General features: G+C 35.7%; 1 long non-coding RNA gene across 1 annotated transcript in view; it reads right to left on the bottom strand.

Moving 5' to 3' along the window:
* LOC127853145 (uncharacterized) overlaps nt 1-14,051 on the bottom strand; it is a 29,364-nt gene extending 15,313 nt beyond the window's left edge. Inside the window, exons 1-10 of the long non-coding RNA XR_008036504.1 lie at nt 13,939-14,051; nt 8,792-8,875; nt 7,678-7,825; nt 5,419-5,478; nt 2,790-2,978; nt 2,029-2,163; nt 1,321-1,695; nt 1,116-1,178; nt 458-841; nt 33-137 (exon numbers count right to left, since the gene is read on the bottom strand). This is a non-coding gene — a long non-coding RNA (uncharacterized LOC127853145). The remainder of the gene's footprint in view (nt 1-32; nt 138-457; nt 842-1,115; nt 1,179-1,320; nt 1,696-2,028; nt 2,164-2,789; nt 2,979-5,418; nt 5,479-7,677; nt 7,826-8,791; nt 8,876-13,938) is intronic.
* Nucleotides 14,052-17,261: the final 3,210 nt, after the last annotated feature.

The following is a 17,261-nucleotide window of genomic DNA, read 5'->3' as shown; positions in this document are numbered from 1 at the left end:
TTCACAATGTGTTGTTTCAACCTAATTCTAACCTGTACCATCCATATTTTCGCTGTCGTCACACAATGAAGATTCTTTATCAGTGCAGAATGCATCAGTGTCTTCTGACTGATCAAACTGAGACGATGAACTGTCGACTGCATGCAAAGAAATAACCAAAGTATTATACGTACTTTAAATATATCTGCTCTGTGACAAAACAATATCTTTCTGTACGTTATTAGCTGAAGAAGCATTGTTATTTAGATAGTTTCGTACATTGTAACGTATTAATTGTCGGACAAATGAACCATCATAGTAATTTATTATAAACAGTTTGCTCTACTATTTACAATTAGCAGAGCAAAATCAAATATTTTCAACATACCAGACAATTTTTAACATAAAACTTATTGTAATAGGACAATATACATGCGCAGATACTTTTGTTGTACGTAATGATTTGTCAAATATTTACCATACGTGACATATGTTGCAGAATTGCGATTCAAACGCTTGTCATCTCCGTCTGCGGTAATTCGTTTAGCATGACCCAGAAGAGGACGACCGTCGTCAATGCTATCGTTATCAGAAGTGTGCGAAGAGCTTTCTGATGATATTGACATTGATGAAACGGGAGGTCTTCTAGATAAACCATAAGTTCTAACAAAGCCCTAATCCGTGTCGTGGGCTAGAGCAACAGGCATTTGATCCTTATTATAAGCAGTCGAATCAGAGGACATGGTTTCAATTAGGGGGTCGAAACACCAGCCAACAGCAGATGCATGTTGAATATTAAAGTCTGCATTCCAGATGGACGGATTGGCATTCAGTTTCGTTTCCTGGCTGGGATAGAGTAAGTCTGAAACGAACAAATGGAATTTTCCACCATCTTTTTTTTATTATATTACTGAAGAAATATGTTGTCTGTCTTTGCAAAAGTTATCAAGACAATTTGAACAAACAAGTCCGTTTATAAATTATTATGATATTAGGTTGACATTTCCATCGTCTACATGTTCCAGGATGATTAAGGCAATAAGGTAATATTGAGAGTGAAAATACTGTATAAGATAGTTTGGTTTAAAGTATTTTACAGAACTCTACATGTATTAACGACCTAAATGTAATGTTACCTTGTAAAACATGTTCAGTCACAGCATAATCTCTGGGTGGCTTATTTGGTACCCGAGCATCCTCTACAAAAGATCATTCAAAACATGAAATACCTAACAAGTGTAACACTGCATGAATTTAATGTACCATTTAAAAAGGTTTCCTGTATGATATACGATTTGTTGACTGTTATGCTCAATTCTTTCAGAATTATATAGCATGTACCTGGTTTTGGAATATATGCAGTGGGTGTTATCAAAAATTGCGGCTCCATCATTTCTAAAATGTCTGTATATCCTTGTATTTGAAGAACACAGAGAAACTCGTAGTACCATTGCGCAGGACGTAAACGACTCTGCATTCGTCTGTACAGGCACACAACCGCATATCTTCTCCCATTGTTTGCTTGCATCCCACGAACAGCATCTGCGTCGTCATCATCTATTACACCTCGTGCAACAAGGTCACCCAACAAATCGAGAGGGTCAACACGTCTCTCCAGTTCAGGGGCAAATATCTGGATCATTTTTCGGCCATGTTCGCGTTCTTCTCGCGTTTCCTGGGTTCCTAACTCTATTAGTTTTTTTAAATGCGCTAATCCTGAAAAGGCGCTTAACTTTACTACATTAAACAGTCTGCGATGCATATTAAATAAAGAACAAACATGCGACACTTCTTTTGTTGCTTGATTTGTTACTTTATTTTGTATTATGATGATAAGGAGTATGATAATAGTGATGATGATAATTATTATATTAAGAGAACTATGATAATTATTATGGTGATGGTAACCATGATAATAATGGTGAACACCATGATTATTTATTGATTTTGTTGCGGTTGTTGTTGTTGTTGTTTTTGTTGTTAATTATTATGATCATGATCATCATCATCATCGTTTTGATCAGCCAATTTTGTTTATTACAAACACACCTTCCTCGTCCAGTGCTTGCAGAAATGAAAACCACTTGTTAGGTGCTTTGCTCTTGAAGACAGCTTTAATCAATTTTTCAGCAGCGAGTAAAGCATCATTTTTTATATAACCGTCATGGTGCTTCATCGATGTATCTGAAACAGGCAGTGATAGTGTTCTGACTAGCGAATTGATATTTGTTTGCAATGACAAAGTATTTCATTTTTTATGTTTTTCCCCAAATATGCAAGTTAATGCATAGAACAAAATGTGTACAATATACAAGTTAAATGACAATCAACATCGTCTAGTCTTTTAAGTACATTTTTTTAGTTTGAGTTCATAATCTATGTTTTGAATGTCCAAACAAAGATCGGTAATATTTAAACAGACGTTCTATTCAAATGTTAATGTAATTTATAAAGTCCACAAACAGATTAATTAGGTGAATATCAAAAACCTTGATTTTTTTCCCACAAAGATGTAACACAAGCACACCATTCATTTCGTTAAAGTCATTCCGAGAGTTAACATGACTTACGACATCAAGAGCGGCAAGTCTTTTTATACGATTCTAAACTTCGTTATCAAAACGTGTTACCTCCAAGATGATGGTAGAGGTGACCCTTCATTGTTTACAGGGCTACTGATGTTAATGACATAAACGACTATAGAAAAAGTTGATGTAGGGAATATCCAAACCATAGAGTGTTCCCAACCAAACTAAAAAAAAAATACATTATTTATTGTGTCTGACTCATAAAGCAGTTTTGAGGGTTACCTTGACTGATGACATCAAGAGCGGCAAGTCGGGAGACGAGGGTCGGTTTCTGTATGCATCTCGTGATATCTTTCCTCCAAAACAGGACTTGCCTTTCCAGATAATCTTCAGTTAATTCGTTGGTCGACATTTTCATAGCTCCCTTCACAGGCAAAATAAGGTCTCATAAGCGCAGATAGGACGGAACATCTGAAAGATAAAAGTTTGTCGGCTTGATTATACATACCAGCGATACCATACTTTGAAAAAATGACGATAATAAGAGATCCAGTTGTACGCACTACTGTGTAATAGTTGTTCCATGTTTTTTTACGTTTGGTCCTTAATTATGCCTAAAATGGCAGGCTCGATCCCGGTACAAAACCGCGTTTAATTCTAGTGTACATATTACAATGAATATATGTTATTGTTTTATTTTGCAACAACGTATACCGTTTTCGTTGCAGCAAACAATGATAATATACTAGAAAGAAGCTTTTCCAATGAACAAGTTGACGCGTAAAATGTAAAATTTTAAATAAAAGAGGCAACTCGCGCCCGCAAGCGTAACCTTAACAGTTTTGCCTAAATGTGTAAGCTGGTTTTAAATACTTTGCCGCCAGAGTATACAAAACAAGTACTGCCATATGCTTTTAAAAACAAAAAATAAATGCTACAATGTAAATATTTGTCATCTTTCTAAAGTTTGTGAAGATAAATGAAGATGCATTTTTGCTATACGATAGGTGTAACTTTCCCCTACCTAACTAATTAGACATGTCCGTAAGAAAAGAAAATCAAAGCGCTGAATGCACTGAAGTTGTTCGTTATTGCATAATCTTAGACGCAACTCATTTATCAAAATTATGTTATAGCTTTTTAATCGCAAGTTTGATATCAACACAACCCATTCAAATTTATCAAGAGTGTGTCTTAGCACACAGGTCGAGATGTGTGTGCACTGTTTATAATCCTATTTACATTATATGCGATAACTTAAACGAAATAACAACATCCCTTTTTTGACGTTCTGAAAGTATAGAAAACATGATGAAAATGGTAAAGAGAAAACCAGATAATATAAAATAATATTTGCAATGACCATCATATTTAATGAACAATGTCGGAATATCGAATACCTATCACACTAAGAATATAATTTCATGATGGAAATTCCCTTTACAAAATTTTGTGTTTTGACACCATATACCGATTCAAAATATTCCATAAAATAAATCTGCGAGCAATACTTGTTTCTCACGAATTAGGTAGTCATAAAGACAGCGCTGTTGACCCGTACTTTGTAGCTGATGCATTACTTGGTACCCTAGGAGTTTACACGGTGTCAACCAGTCTCTTACCTTAACATCGGTATAAAACACTTATGCTCTTTTTTCCGCGTATCAGTTTTACCCAGCTTTTCACCTTAAATGACCTTTACATAAAACCAGCAGACACGAATGAATACAATCGAATATTTTATTGGCTGATTCGAGAGAAATCCCTTGAATTTTTACCAAATCACTGTGTCTGTTGCACAGCCTAAAGGATGTAACATTGTTCAGTGTAATGAATTCCGGACTACTCTCTGCATGTTTCAACGACACATAGACACAAATTGTGGCCCAGCTACAATTATGCGATGAAGTCCATCTCCCAGAATTTCAAGGGTTTGTACTCGGTCACTAAATCGTTAGGGGAAGATATCATTGACTATCGATAAACACAGTTTTGCTTTCAAGTTGAGAAAACAAACATTACCAAAATAGTATAGTGTCACGATAAGGGGAAAATCGTTTCATTATCTAACCACAAATGTTTGCCGTACTCGGTCAGCACGTCTGGAAATCGTTCCTGAACACACGAATAGGCTACCCAAATTTGCCAGTTTGCTTTATTTGCTATTTTGAATTCAATTTTATATCGACAAACATTGTGCTAAAATATGCCATTTACAAAACGCAATGAGATTTTTATAGACCCGTGTTATGCTATCATAGCTATAGCCCACCCAGCATGCGCAACTTGCAGTCTAGTCAGAAGATACATAGACCATAAAACCTAGAGTGATTTAATCATTTATTGCAGACAGCATCGCCTCTAACCAGACTGCGCAAATCGCAGGCCGGCCTTGAGCTACGCTGGTTAAAACGCCATAAGACCTTTTTTCGCATGACGCGGTTATGAAAGTGGGATTTGAATGTGTCGAAAAAAAACTGCGTGCTTATCAAATATTTATATACAATAAATTTCGATGTTAAAGAAATAAACTCATTATAAGCCATGTGAGGAAACATATGGTGTGAACTCCCGTAGTATAATGTTTATCTACTAATACTTACTTTATCTACTTATACTAGTAATACACATTTCATACGGTGAATATGCGTAATTGTGAAAATAACACAATAGTTAAACTTGCGTTTTCAATTTAATTTATTAGAAACGTATTTTTCAAACTTTATTTCAAAGTCAGCATGTACACAGAAGATCTTTTTTAAAGATATTTCTTGTGATATTTAGTTGTTTTATATTCGGTTTAAGCGATTATAAAGCATTTTTGTCGTTGTCTATAGTTTACCTGAAAATATTGGTTAACTCATGTTCAACGTTTTATAAATTTAGAACTGTGAGTATAAACAAACTTTACCTTATAAAATTGCGTTGTTATCACCGGTGCAATTGAGAATACAGGAGAACTCGCCGCTACCTGTTGAGAACAAAAGAACGTTTCCCAGACATGTAATATTTAAAACGCACTGTACTAGCAAGCACTATCTCTTCGCTCTATTGTAAGACAACATGTTTTCAAATTTTTGCGAGACACGGGGTACCTCGATAAAATATACATATACTAATTAAATCACGTACATCGAAATTTCGTAGGCATTCCGGGTAACGAACACGCTGACCAACTTGCCAGAATAGGTTCCCATGAAGGTCTACCCTTTGATTTAAAGCCTAGCGCGCGCGAACTAATTGCAATCATTAACCAAAAAGGGTATAATGAACAGGATCACAAAACTGTCCTCTGCCCCCAGTGCAACATTCATAACACGTTTGAACATCTTTTCTTTATATGCCCTAAACACGCTGAACAGAGACTAGAACTAAGTGCAGGGGTAATAGCGGCCTACAAAAACCCACTTATCATTAATCGCGACTCACTGTTGATGCCTCCAAGCGGAATCGCTCCTGTCGTGCGACTGCACGTGTTTAAATTTTTGCGCGACACGGGCTACTTAGATAAAATATAATTTTCCATTGGACTATTAGCGGTAGATAGAAATAACAACACATACCGTCAATTATATACTGCTTCATTTATTCAAATTAATTATAGCAATCTTATGTACTAATGACGGGCGGGACTCGGACGATGGTCACTTCGGTGTGCACCATATGGCCACTCGTCTGGGCCCGAACTGAACCTAACCATATTATCCCGGCCCTATAGGAAAATTAAAATCAATAAATAAATAAATAAATAAAAACTCAGATCAATAATGGCAACTTTATGTACTTATGACGGGCGGGTCTCGGACGATGGTCACTCCGGTGTTGTCCATATAGTCACTCGTCTGGGCCCGGCTCGAACTTATATACTATTATTAATTAATTTGGTTCTAAAACTGTACCGTAAAACAATCCATGATATATGTAATTTTAAAGATTCCAATTAATAATGACTATCTTATGTACTTATGACAAGAGGAAAATTGCATCAACAAATAAATAGATATAGAAACACTGCATGTAATGTGCACGCCGAGAACCTATATTTGTATTTGGGGTCCAAATGTACTTTGGATTGGTAGTACATTACAATGCAGTGTCCAATAACACCTTGTTGACGTCAATACATAAATAAACAATACTATAAACAAGGCAAAGATGAGGGAGCTGTCTATAACGAATGTTCGCGGTTTCCTCGTCTGCGCTTTAAGATATATAGGAAAATTACACCAATAAATAAATAGATAAAGACTAATAATACTAAAACGACGGAAGGGTACGCCCCCCCCCCCCCCTCCCCCCAAATACATATGTCACTTGGCCCTTTTCGACCACTATGGATAAGCTCTAATCCTTCTTTTACAACCAAATAGCGCTCTAGGTAACAAAACCCAGGGTTCCGCGAGACCCTCTTTTTCCTTCTCTTAAGCTGTAAACAGCCACCGACCACGAAGGCAGGGGAAAGCACACAGATAACATACTTCCACGCAATGTCGGAAGATATTAAGTGCGCACGTGGGCAAATCGCTTTTACTCACAGTGCAACCCCTATAGCTGTAAATAATGTTGTAAATAAATATGACAAGTAAACTTTTCCCATATCCACACTAACAAAACATGTTGGGTGGAGCGCGTCGGCAGGGCAAGTAGGGCGCGCCTGGCGAAATACCAACTTGTCCGTGCACTCTGGCTCTGTTGAAATGACCCACCCATCATAACCAAAAAAAGAATGGTGACGGTTTTTATTGTTGTTTTCCCTACTGTAGTGTAGATGACGCTTTCCCGTTGTGTAGTTTAAACAGAGCCCGTTATATGACAGGAGTGTTAAATGCATAAGTTAGGAAATTCTAATTCACCCATGAATGCAAACCAAACCAAACCAACGGTGGCGTTTTTTCTCTTGTTAATCGCATGCTCTCTTATATTCTTCATATTATCTGGTTTACAGTGCATGATATTTTTAATGAAAATTCAATACTGCTCCAGCAGCTCGAGTTTCACTTCTTTAATTGATATATATGGGCGACGAGGAAACAGTCTAAATTAGGAAAGAAGCTGTATACCTACTCTGCAATATGCTAGATTTTCACTCACTGGTCATATATCTGGTTATTAGTGTGTGCGTGTTTAAACTGTTTTACTAATACTGTTAATTCCAACCTAACTGACTCACATGTCTTCCGCGAGGGACGTTAAACGGGGGTGCAGTGTATCGTTGCTCTACACCGGGCACTTTAAAGAAACAGGAACGCCTCTGGAAGTGGGGCGTTTCCTGTATCCTGCTCGGACCGCCACTAATACCTCTCCTGGGGCGGAGAGCCCTATAAAATCACACACAATTTCGTAAACAAACCATAAACAAAAAATCATAAATAATAATAATTATAATAATGATAATAATAATGGTTATGATGAGAATGATGGTTATGTTAAAGGGATCTTTTCACGCTTTGGTAAATTGACAAAATTGAAAAAAGTTGTTTCAGATTCGCAAATTTTCGTTTTAGTTATGATATTTGTGAGGAAACAGTAATACTGAACATTTACCATGGTCTTATATAGCCATTATATGCATCTTTTGACGATTTTAAAACCTAAAAATTATAAAGCGTTGCAACGCGAAACGATTGAATAATTTGGAGAGTTCTGTTTTTGTCGTTAAATTTTGTGAAACTACGAAGATTGCTTATATAACGTATAAAATACTTCAAGTATATGTACTCGGCGGAATAGCTCAGTAGGCTAAAGCGTTTTTACTTCAGGACTCTGGCAGGACTCCAGGGGTCACTGGTTCGAAACCTGGTCCGGGCTATGTTCTTTTCCTTTTTTTAATTTTATTCTTGATTTTTTACTGGAGCTTTTACGATCCAATGTTTACATTTATCGATATGAAGCATTTAATGAATAAGTTAAAAAATGCCAAAATCTGTGAAAAGGCCCCTTTAATGTTAGTGATGATTATGAAGTTGGGGTTAATTATGATGATGATAACAATACTAATTATGGTTATAATAGGACAAAATTTGCACACTTAACGAAAGATATTCCTTATCATTTATCTATTTTATATTATAACGGGTCTACTATGATTAACGTTTTTTTATAATTGTAATATAATTCTCCTCCTGTTTTTTTTATTATTATTATTTATTTATTTTTATTTTATACCAGTGAACGATAAGGTCTCATTGGCCACTGTGCACTGGTGTATTTGTATTAAAAATAGTAATATTAATAATAATAAACCTTTGGCGAAAACCCGAGCAGTTGGGGTAAATTTGACCTACTTTGGTTCAAAATTAAAATATTTTCCCCTGACAGGTCACAGGGGCAGGTCCGCACATAAGGCTGTCGTGAAGACGCAGCAAGACCTGTAAATAAACTCTGACATTCACACACGCAAGCACTATCAACGAGGTTACGCAACAGACGCGTGTTATCACGGCCGTTAAGCGGGGGCACCACCTCTTTGCTATGCATTAAAAAATGAGCCAATGCTACTTCCGAGGGGGCGCTTAGGACCGTCTATTTTGAAAATTCAAAGATAATTTTTTTAATGCATCGCCAAAAAACTGTGGCGCCCGTGATTTATGGCTGTGGTATTGGACTCTCCATATCCACCTATACTTGTTGATCAGCAGTAGTTTATTTTCCATTATCTATTAAAAGCCTCAGATTTAGAATGACCTGTGCTGCGCAAAAATACCACGTGATTAAGACGCAGCAAATAGTGGACTATTTTCATCATTCATTATCATTCTCTTTCGCGACACGGATAATTAAAAAAAAAGTGTTTATTGATGTTTTCTATATACGCTCCGTTCAAAAATATTCAATAGAACACGATCTGCCCTGTATGTGTCAATTTGTGAATGAATATAGTGGAAAAACTGAAACTTCTGGCATTAACGGCAAACTCTTTCTCGGCGCGGATGCGGCAGTTTTCAGGTATATAGTACCTAACAAAACTGGCTTGCAACACGTGATATTAACCGTAGTTGTTCGCAGGCGAACAACCCAAAACCGAGCACATGAATGAAGACATTTTCTTCCGCCTGGGTGCTAAACATAAAGAGCGGTACGGGTGCAGCCTCACACTGTAATGGTACAGCGGATAAGTGTAGTGTTCTTATACCGAATATTCGATTCGGCCATTTTATTATTTTTGTTTTTCACAATGTCTGTGTGCAGCTTGTTGAATGTTTTTCATTAAGTATCTGACATTAAATAATGTTGTATATATAATATTAGAAATGTTGATTTTTCCAGTATTGTGTATGTACTATCAATTTAAAAAAAAATCGAAACCACTCATTCATCTTTTCATTCACGTGCAATCTCATTGACGCGTCAGTGATGCTCGATTTGTCATTGTTGGCTCGAGTACTACTTAACTGTATCCCGGATACTCTTAAGTATACTTAAATGTACCCCGGGTTCATAAAATATACTGAAACGTACATGGTAATTCTAACGCTAAATTAATTAAAAATGATTATATTTATGCATTCTGTGAAATGGTCTCTAAATTATCAAAACTCCTACTCAAAAAGTATGTTGAGGCAGATTTTGTTCAAACAGAATATTGTTTCGTATTTCTTAGCGCGTTTTACGACATCTGACTTCATAAATCTCGGGTACAGTCTAAATTGGTCGGGAACGTGTTAGTATATTTTCCGTACTCGGAGTACATTTAAGTATACTTACGAGTACCCGGGTTACATTTAAGTAGTATATAAGCCGACATTGACCAATCGAGCACAATTTAACTATATGAAATCATTACGTGACTTCAGGCATTGATTCAACAGCAAACGTTTATTTACAGAGAGGGGATAACTAAGAGCGGAGATGGTAAGTTCGGTTGTATTTATCGAACAAATCAGGGGACCTTATCGTAATTTTGCTCGTTGTATACGGGGAGAGCAATGTTTAACATTCAACAACTTTAAATTAGTGGTTATATTATATGATCAATTCTGATACCTTTAGTAAAGATCTAAATATTATGAATAATACCTAGTAGTAGAAATCTCTTGAACATTATTCATACGGACCGGTTAGTTTCTGTTAAATTGTTGACAAACAGGTGCCCGATTCTGATAAAAAAAATATCGCGTTTAAAGAAAATGCCTTGAATATGCTGTCTGCAAAGTATCATCTAAAAATGATAACTATTAATCGTGATACACATTCTTAAACATCAAAGTGATCCGCTATTAGTAATGATCCGTTAATTGTTACTTGACTGTACTCCTATAATTATGGGTAGCTAACGTCTAATACCTCTTCAGTTACCTCTTAATAATAATAATAATAATAATAATAATAATAATAATAATAATAATAATAAAAATAATAATAATAATAATAATAAAATCTTTATTTAAAGAAAATAGACTTGTTAAGAAATACATCAGATGAAATTATATAATATGCAATTTATATAATACATTTCTTATTTTCATCAGGGTCTTCAAGCGAGTTAATCCCTAAAGTTTGTTTTAAGTCAATCTCAAAGATGTTGGATACTTTGTAATATGTGTATTGTTTTAATATTAATTGTATTTGTTTAAAGTGATATTATGGGCATTTTTCACTATGGAATTGAACTGAAAAGAATTAACAGGTCAAAAGAATTAGTTAAAATGTGGTAACTGACCAATTATCTACAACTCATCTTGCTACCAGTTATTTATAAAAAATATATGTTATTTTCGATATTTTAAATGACTCACCCAGTCCTGAAGCCGAAAGGATCCGTAAAATAAACTTGTGTCTTTGTGTCGTATGAACGAATCTGCGTGAAAACTGCATTTAGACTCACATCGTACATCGAATCATTCTGTCGTCAGTTGTCAAAACGAAAGTACGGTTGGTATTCAAATAGATTATTTTTCTCTTTCAGGGATATTGTTTTAGTATGTTGATGCTGCATTAACAAATATAAGTGTATATGAAGTGAAAACACCAAAAATAAACAACGGTTGCGATAGACACCTATATACTGTTAGATGCCATTAATATAATATCACCGACCGTGTGACACAGCATATCCATTGATTTTTGCCTCATTATCAAACAAAGCCATACAATTTGGTTCTATGTTTATTGTCTATGGGGTGCTCGAACTTTTTTTTGATCAAGCAGAAAATTGTGATGTTAGGTGTATGAAAAATATCTACAGTGACCCATATGCCAACAACACCTGCGTTATTCCATACAAAACTTTTGTTCGTGTTTTTTGTGAATAGTTGTTATCATGGTTTCCACCACTTAGGAAAAATGTATTTACACTTAGGCACAAATAAGGGTGACTGATTGAATCAACCAGTGATAGATTCATTAATTTACAATAATAAGAATTTATACGGTATGTGATATGGGAATGATTTTAAATTAATCAGCTTTGTAATCACAGATAAGTAGGTTTTACAAAAATTTAGCCCGTTTTAGAGTAAGTCTGTACTTAAATAGTTCCAAGAGACTGCCGAACAAGTATTTTGTTTTTATTAAGATATAAACAGTTCCAATATTCATCTTTTAGAACGGTGATTTTTCTCTCATTATCAATAACTGCATAGATTCGAACATAGCTAATTCGTTGTTTTGTCTTTAATACTACCTTTTTGTATAGTTTTATTGCCCTTTTAGGTTTTACTTTCAATATATGTACTCAGTAATTGTAAATCTTAAATATTCTGTGATGTAAAATTGCATGTTTGCTTACATTAAACACCCATATCCATGATATTATAATAATGAATTAAGATTGCTATATTATTGAAGGAGATGGTTTTCCTCAAAGCAGTGTGTTGCTAGTCATATTGCAGTTAAATTACTTTATTTAAGTAACAAAGTAATATGATAAAAACAATATTTACCATTGCATGTATACAACAATAACTATGAAATTTACAACAATCATGAAAAGATTTTGTATTTATTTATTTTTTAAACATTTTATAGATTCGTCATTTTTTTATTCCTGCCTGATTCTTACTTTCAAAAGGTCACGTGGACGCTAAACATAGAATCACATTTGTATGGCCCAATACATATTACATACACAACTTTTGGTGATTAGAGACATTGATTTATGAAACAAACAAAGTATGATGCGCCTTAAAAAAATAAAAAATAAAAATGCATAAAAAAAAACTTTGTATGCATTACATGAACATATCGCCCGATTGGTGCAAAAAAGGCAACATGTGACATTGAAATGAAAAGGCACATGGTACCTTTTTGCACCAATGGGGCGATATGATAATACCATTGGTAATTCTGCATTTGAACTACATTCTGGATTCCAATAGTCAATGTGTTACTAGCTGAAGAGGCAGCTACACATCTTTTCGCTCGTCTCGGTACACATGGACCGCTTTCAGACTTATTCAAGCACATTTAACTAATGGGCGTCGCCATTTTGAATGCTATGAATATGTGTTTCAAAATCATATGACTTCGGACGGACTACTGTCCGAGTCCATCACAGAGGTGAATGAATGAAACCGTCGTGCAAGAGATTGCAAAAAAGCTGTTGAGGCAGGTTTTGTTCGAAGAGAGTTCTGTTTTGGTATTCCGTAGCGCGTTTTACATCGGATTTTTTGCAGGAACAAAAAACGGGTACAGTCTTAATTGGCCGGGTACTTGTCAACCTCCGCTAAGAGATTTTACTGGAACCAGCATGGCTGGATCAAATGTTGTAGGGTGGCATTGTTTTCCAGATAGATACGACACAAATAATAGATACCAAATTGATATTACACATCAATTAACCCCTAACCATAACCCTTACTCTAACCCTAACCCTACCCCTACCCCTAACCCTTCGTGGGCGGAGTTAACACCGCACTTTCAATTGTGCAATTTCTCTTTGGGTGTGAATCTATTTGGAATACAATGTTCTCGAATGTTGGGGTATGTGATAGCAAAGAACGACAACTCTGCGTGGAGATTGAGTACGAGTTGGACTATTTCCCGTACCCGGGGTACATTGAAGAATACGTAAGAGTACCCGGGGTACATTTTAGTAGTAACCGAGCAGACAATGACCAATCGAGCTCTAGTAAACTAACGGATACGTGTGGCAACGTAAGATTTTTTACGGTAAACGTGGTCCGTAAATGGCATGTATAGTGCGCTTGTTTTCATGTTTCTATAATTAGAAGTTGCGCAATGTATTAATAAAACATGGAGCTGTACTGCAGTACTTATCTTATGCAAACAAATAATTTATATTCAAGTGTTGTGATTGCAAAGTGTCTATACTTATATGGGCTTAAAATTTTGTAAAAATATTTCTCGTATACACGTGTACACGACAATTGAAGAAAATACTATTTTAACAAAAATGCAAAAGAATCTTATTCAAATAATGTTCACTTCCCTGTATACACATAACACCGATTACAACTAAAAAGTATCTCACCACAAGATCAGCTTCCTTGCAGACGTCTCCATTAAATTAAGTTTTTGGAATGATTCAAGTATTCACAACTTTTAATTTCAACTTTTGAAGAGAGCTAAGGCGTGGAAATTCCGATGGAAATCCCCATTAAGTCACTAAAGCAACCAGCTATTTATAAATCACGTCTTTCTATAATATTCATTTACCATTGTTGTTGTTTTTCGAATATTCATATGCATTTATAGATGTTCCAATGTTTTGTAAATGCATAATAAGGTGAGCGGCGAAATATTGTTATTAGTTTAAATACAATATAAATATTTACTTTTCCATCGTGTATTTATTTCATTGGTGGTTATTTTTAAGGAGCAAGTTCCAACTTGCTTTTTATACAATTATTCGGAATCCCGTTAACACAGAACGCTTATTTCAACAGTCAGTAATCTTAATGGATAATCGGTGAATCGCCGGTTATGCTTGACACGCGTTATATTAAGTATTGCTTTAAAAGACACAATTAAGAAAGCAGATTGGCCTAAATATCAAATTGTTTTAGGTGGGCGTAGATTCCTATGGGCCGTGAAACTAAGTCTAGCTGTAACCCCGGGTCTGTAACGTGTACAAGCCAATTTAATCTAATTTAAGTTATGTCTGCAGGTTAGATACTTACACATACAATTTCAGCATACCGGTAATATCTCCATCCAAACTCTAATAATTAAGCATAATTTAAGCTGTATTTCTGTTTTAGTAACAGTGACATTCACGCTTATCACACTTGCCAAAGATCACATGCTTAGTCTCCAAGACATCAACATTCATGCAACATTTCTTTGTAATAACGCCATCAAAACCTCAATTTATTCAGCGAAAACTTTTCCTATATTTGGACGCACAGTTGCATTGATATTAAACTGATAGGCCCAGTCGCAATCAGAAGCGTAAGTTATTGAGTGGAAACCATTATTGTATTTTTGGAAACAGTGACCTTGACCTAACGTGCTTAATGAGATCCGACTGATTATCGAACTTAGCCTATATATAATGCTTTTAAACATTATAAATAAGCATGGTATTAGGGCGACATTCTGAGGTATTGCATTTCGCCAGATAAGCTGTTGTGTAACACAAATGAACGCGGCCATTTAACACACAGGGTGACCTCCAATGTCTTCAGATTTCCAAAGTATTGTTGTTGCTTAACGAAATACGCTCTACACTGTAGAGTAATGATGTTTATAAACAATTATCAAATGGTATCATATAAAAAATCATGAATCAAACACTATCAAACACTGGACACTATAGACCACGTTGACGACGATCAACTAGCAGGAACCGATATACAACTAAAATCTTTTGACATGTTCAACTGGCTGGAGTCTACTGTAGCTGTCTTTGATCGAAGAATTATTTGACGAGTTTATGCATTCTACTGGTATGAATATCGCCAATAGTCTGAATGGTTTTGTGGCATTATTTTTAATCGCGGGTCAACGTATGAAGAACTCCATTCCAAGACCTAAACCATACAAACGAAACACTGCAAATAAACAACCTGAGTGGTGGGACGAGGCCTGTAATAAAGCGAAATATGAAAAACATAATAATTTACGTCGATACCGCCGCACAAATTCTTAACAGGACTTAGAAATACGTGTATATCTTACAAGTAAAAATGTGTTCAAAAACCTCTGTCGCGCAAAATGTTTATCAACGGAGAAATATGCTAATTGAGAATAGTAAAAACCCAAGGCGTTTTTGGAAAAGTATTAACAATGCTAGTGGCGGAGAAAACTGGAGTACTAACGTTATTGGTGCAGATGTTTGGCTGGAATATTTTGAAACATTGTTTTCTGACACCAATTATTGCCATGTATATGAAAATATCTTCAAGTCTGTAAAAGGCACTAGAGACAATGGTATATTGGACTGCGAAATAACTGATTATGTATTTTTTACCAGCCAAAAATCATTACGCAGTGGATGTGCTGTAGGACCAGACGGGGCATGTATAGAAATGTACAAACATACAATTCACATTACTCTGCCGTACATAAAGATACTCTCCAACTATATATTATCAACCGGACGTATTCCAGTGGAATGGTGCGAGAGTATGATTACTCCAATACACAAAAAGGATCTAAATCGGATCCGAATAACTATAGAGCTGTCTCGGCGGCAATTTGCTTGGGTAAAGTTTTCACCAAAATTTCTTATTTCTCGATTGACACGATGGGCTGATCTGTATGAAGTAATTGACGAGTCACAAGCGTGATTTAGATCTTGCTGTAGTACAACGGACAATATGTTTAAGCTAAACGCTGTTATTCAAAAATCAATAACAAAACGGCGAGAAATAGCATACGTATTTGTATTGACTTTTTTTAAAGCTTTTGATAGTTGTAAGCATCAGAATCTATGGAGCAGCTTAGTACGAAAATGGGTCGACGAAAACAGCCTTCTGTTAGGCGTATTTAAATCAACGTACAGACAGCTTCGCTCGTGTGTAAAACTGTCAAAAAACCTCAAGGAATATGTTGGTTGTAGTATCGGAACAAAACAAGGATGCGTCAGTTCAATTGTTTTTTTGCGCTCTTTAGAAACGACCTTGACACTCACTTGAAGCAGCATTGCGGAAGTGGAATTTTTATATTGAACCAAGTAGATGAAATTCTGGCACTGATGTTTGCGGGCGACATTGCAGCAGCTGTCGAGACCGCTAGATACAGATACAGATACAGATAAGTAGAATAAAAGAATTCTGCGAGTCCACGGGTATGCGGCTTAATTTGGACAAATCGAAAATTGTTTTGTTTAAAAATGGTGGCCCACTTAGACATTATGAGCGATGGTTCTTCAACAATACGATTATTGAAGTTGTGGCGTTTTACAAGTACCTAGGATCCTTCTTTACACCTAAATTATGCTGGACGAAAACAAAGGATACGTTGTCAATGCAAGCGACTCAATAAAAGGCAGCCGACTCAATATTTCGTTAACAAAAATATTTAAACTTCCACCACCACGAAGCTTTTAAATTATTTGATGCAATCGTCAAACCTATATTGCTATATTCAGCGGAATTATGGGGTCATAAAATCTGCGATATATAAGGCGTACAAATTCAGTTTTGCAAAAGGTTAGCATGTTTGAATCAAAACGTAACAAACAGTTTTGCATTAGCAGAATGTACGCCTGCCACTAAACGTTGACTATATGATCAAGTGTGTCAAATACTGGGTAACTCTGACACAGATGGCTACTTCGAGATACCCTAAGCAGTGTTTCTTAATGTTACGACGCATAGACAAAGCTGGTTTAGTAACGTGGGCAACGCA

Source organism: Dreissena polymorpha, chromosome 12 (assembly GCF_020536995.1).
Source record: "Dreissena polymorpha isolate Duluth1 chromosome 12, UMN_Dpol_1.0, whole genome shotgun sequence".
Classification (NCBI taxonomy): Eukaryota; Metazoa; Mollusca; class Bivalvia; order Myida; family Dreissenidae; genus Dreissena; species Dreissena polymorpha.
The sequence above is the reverse complement of the archived record's forward strand: the minus strand, read 5'-3'. Positions and strand labels throughout refer to the sequence as shown.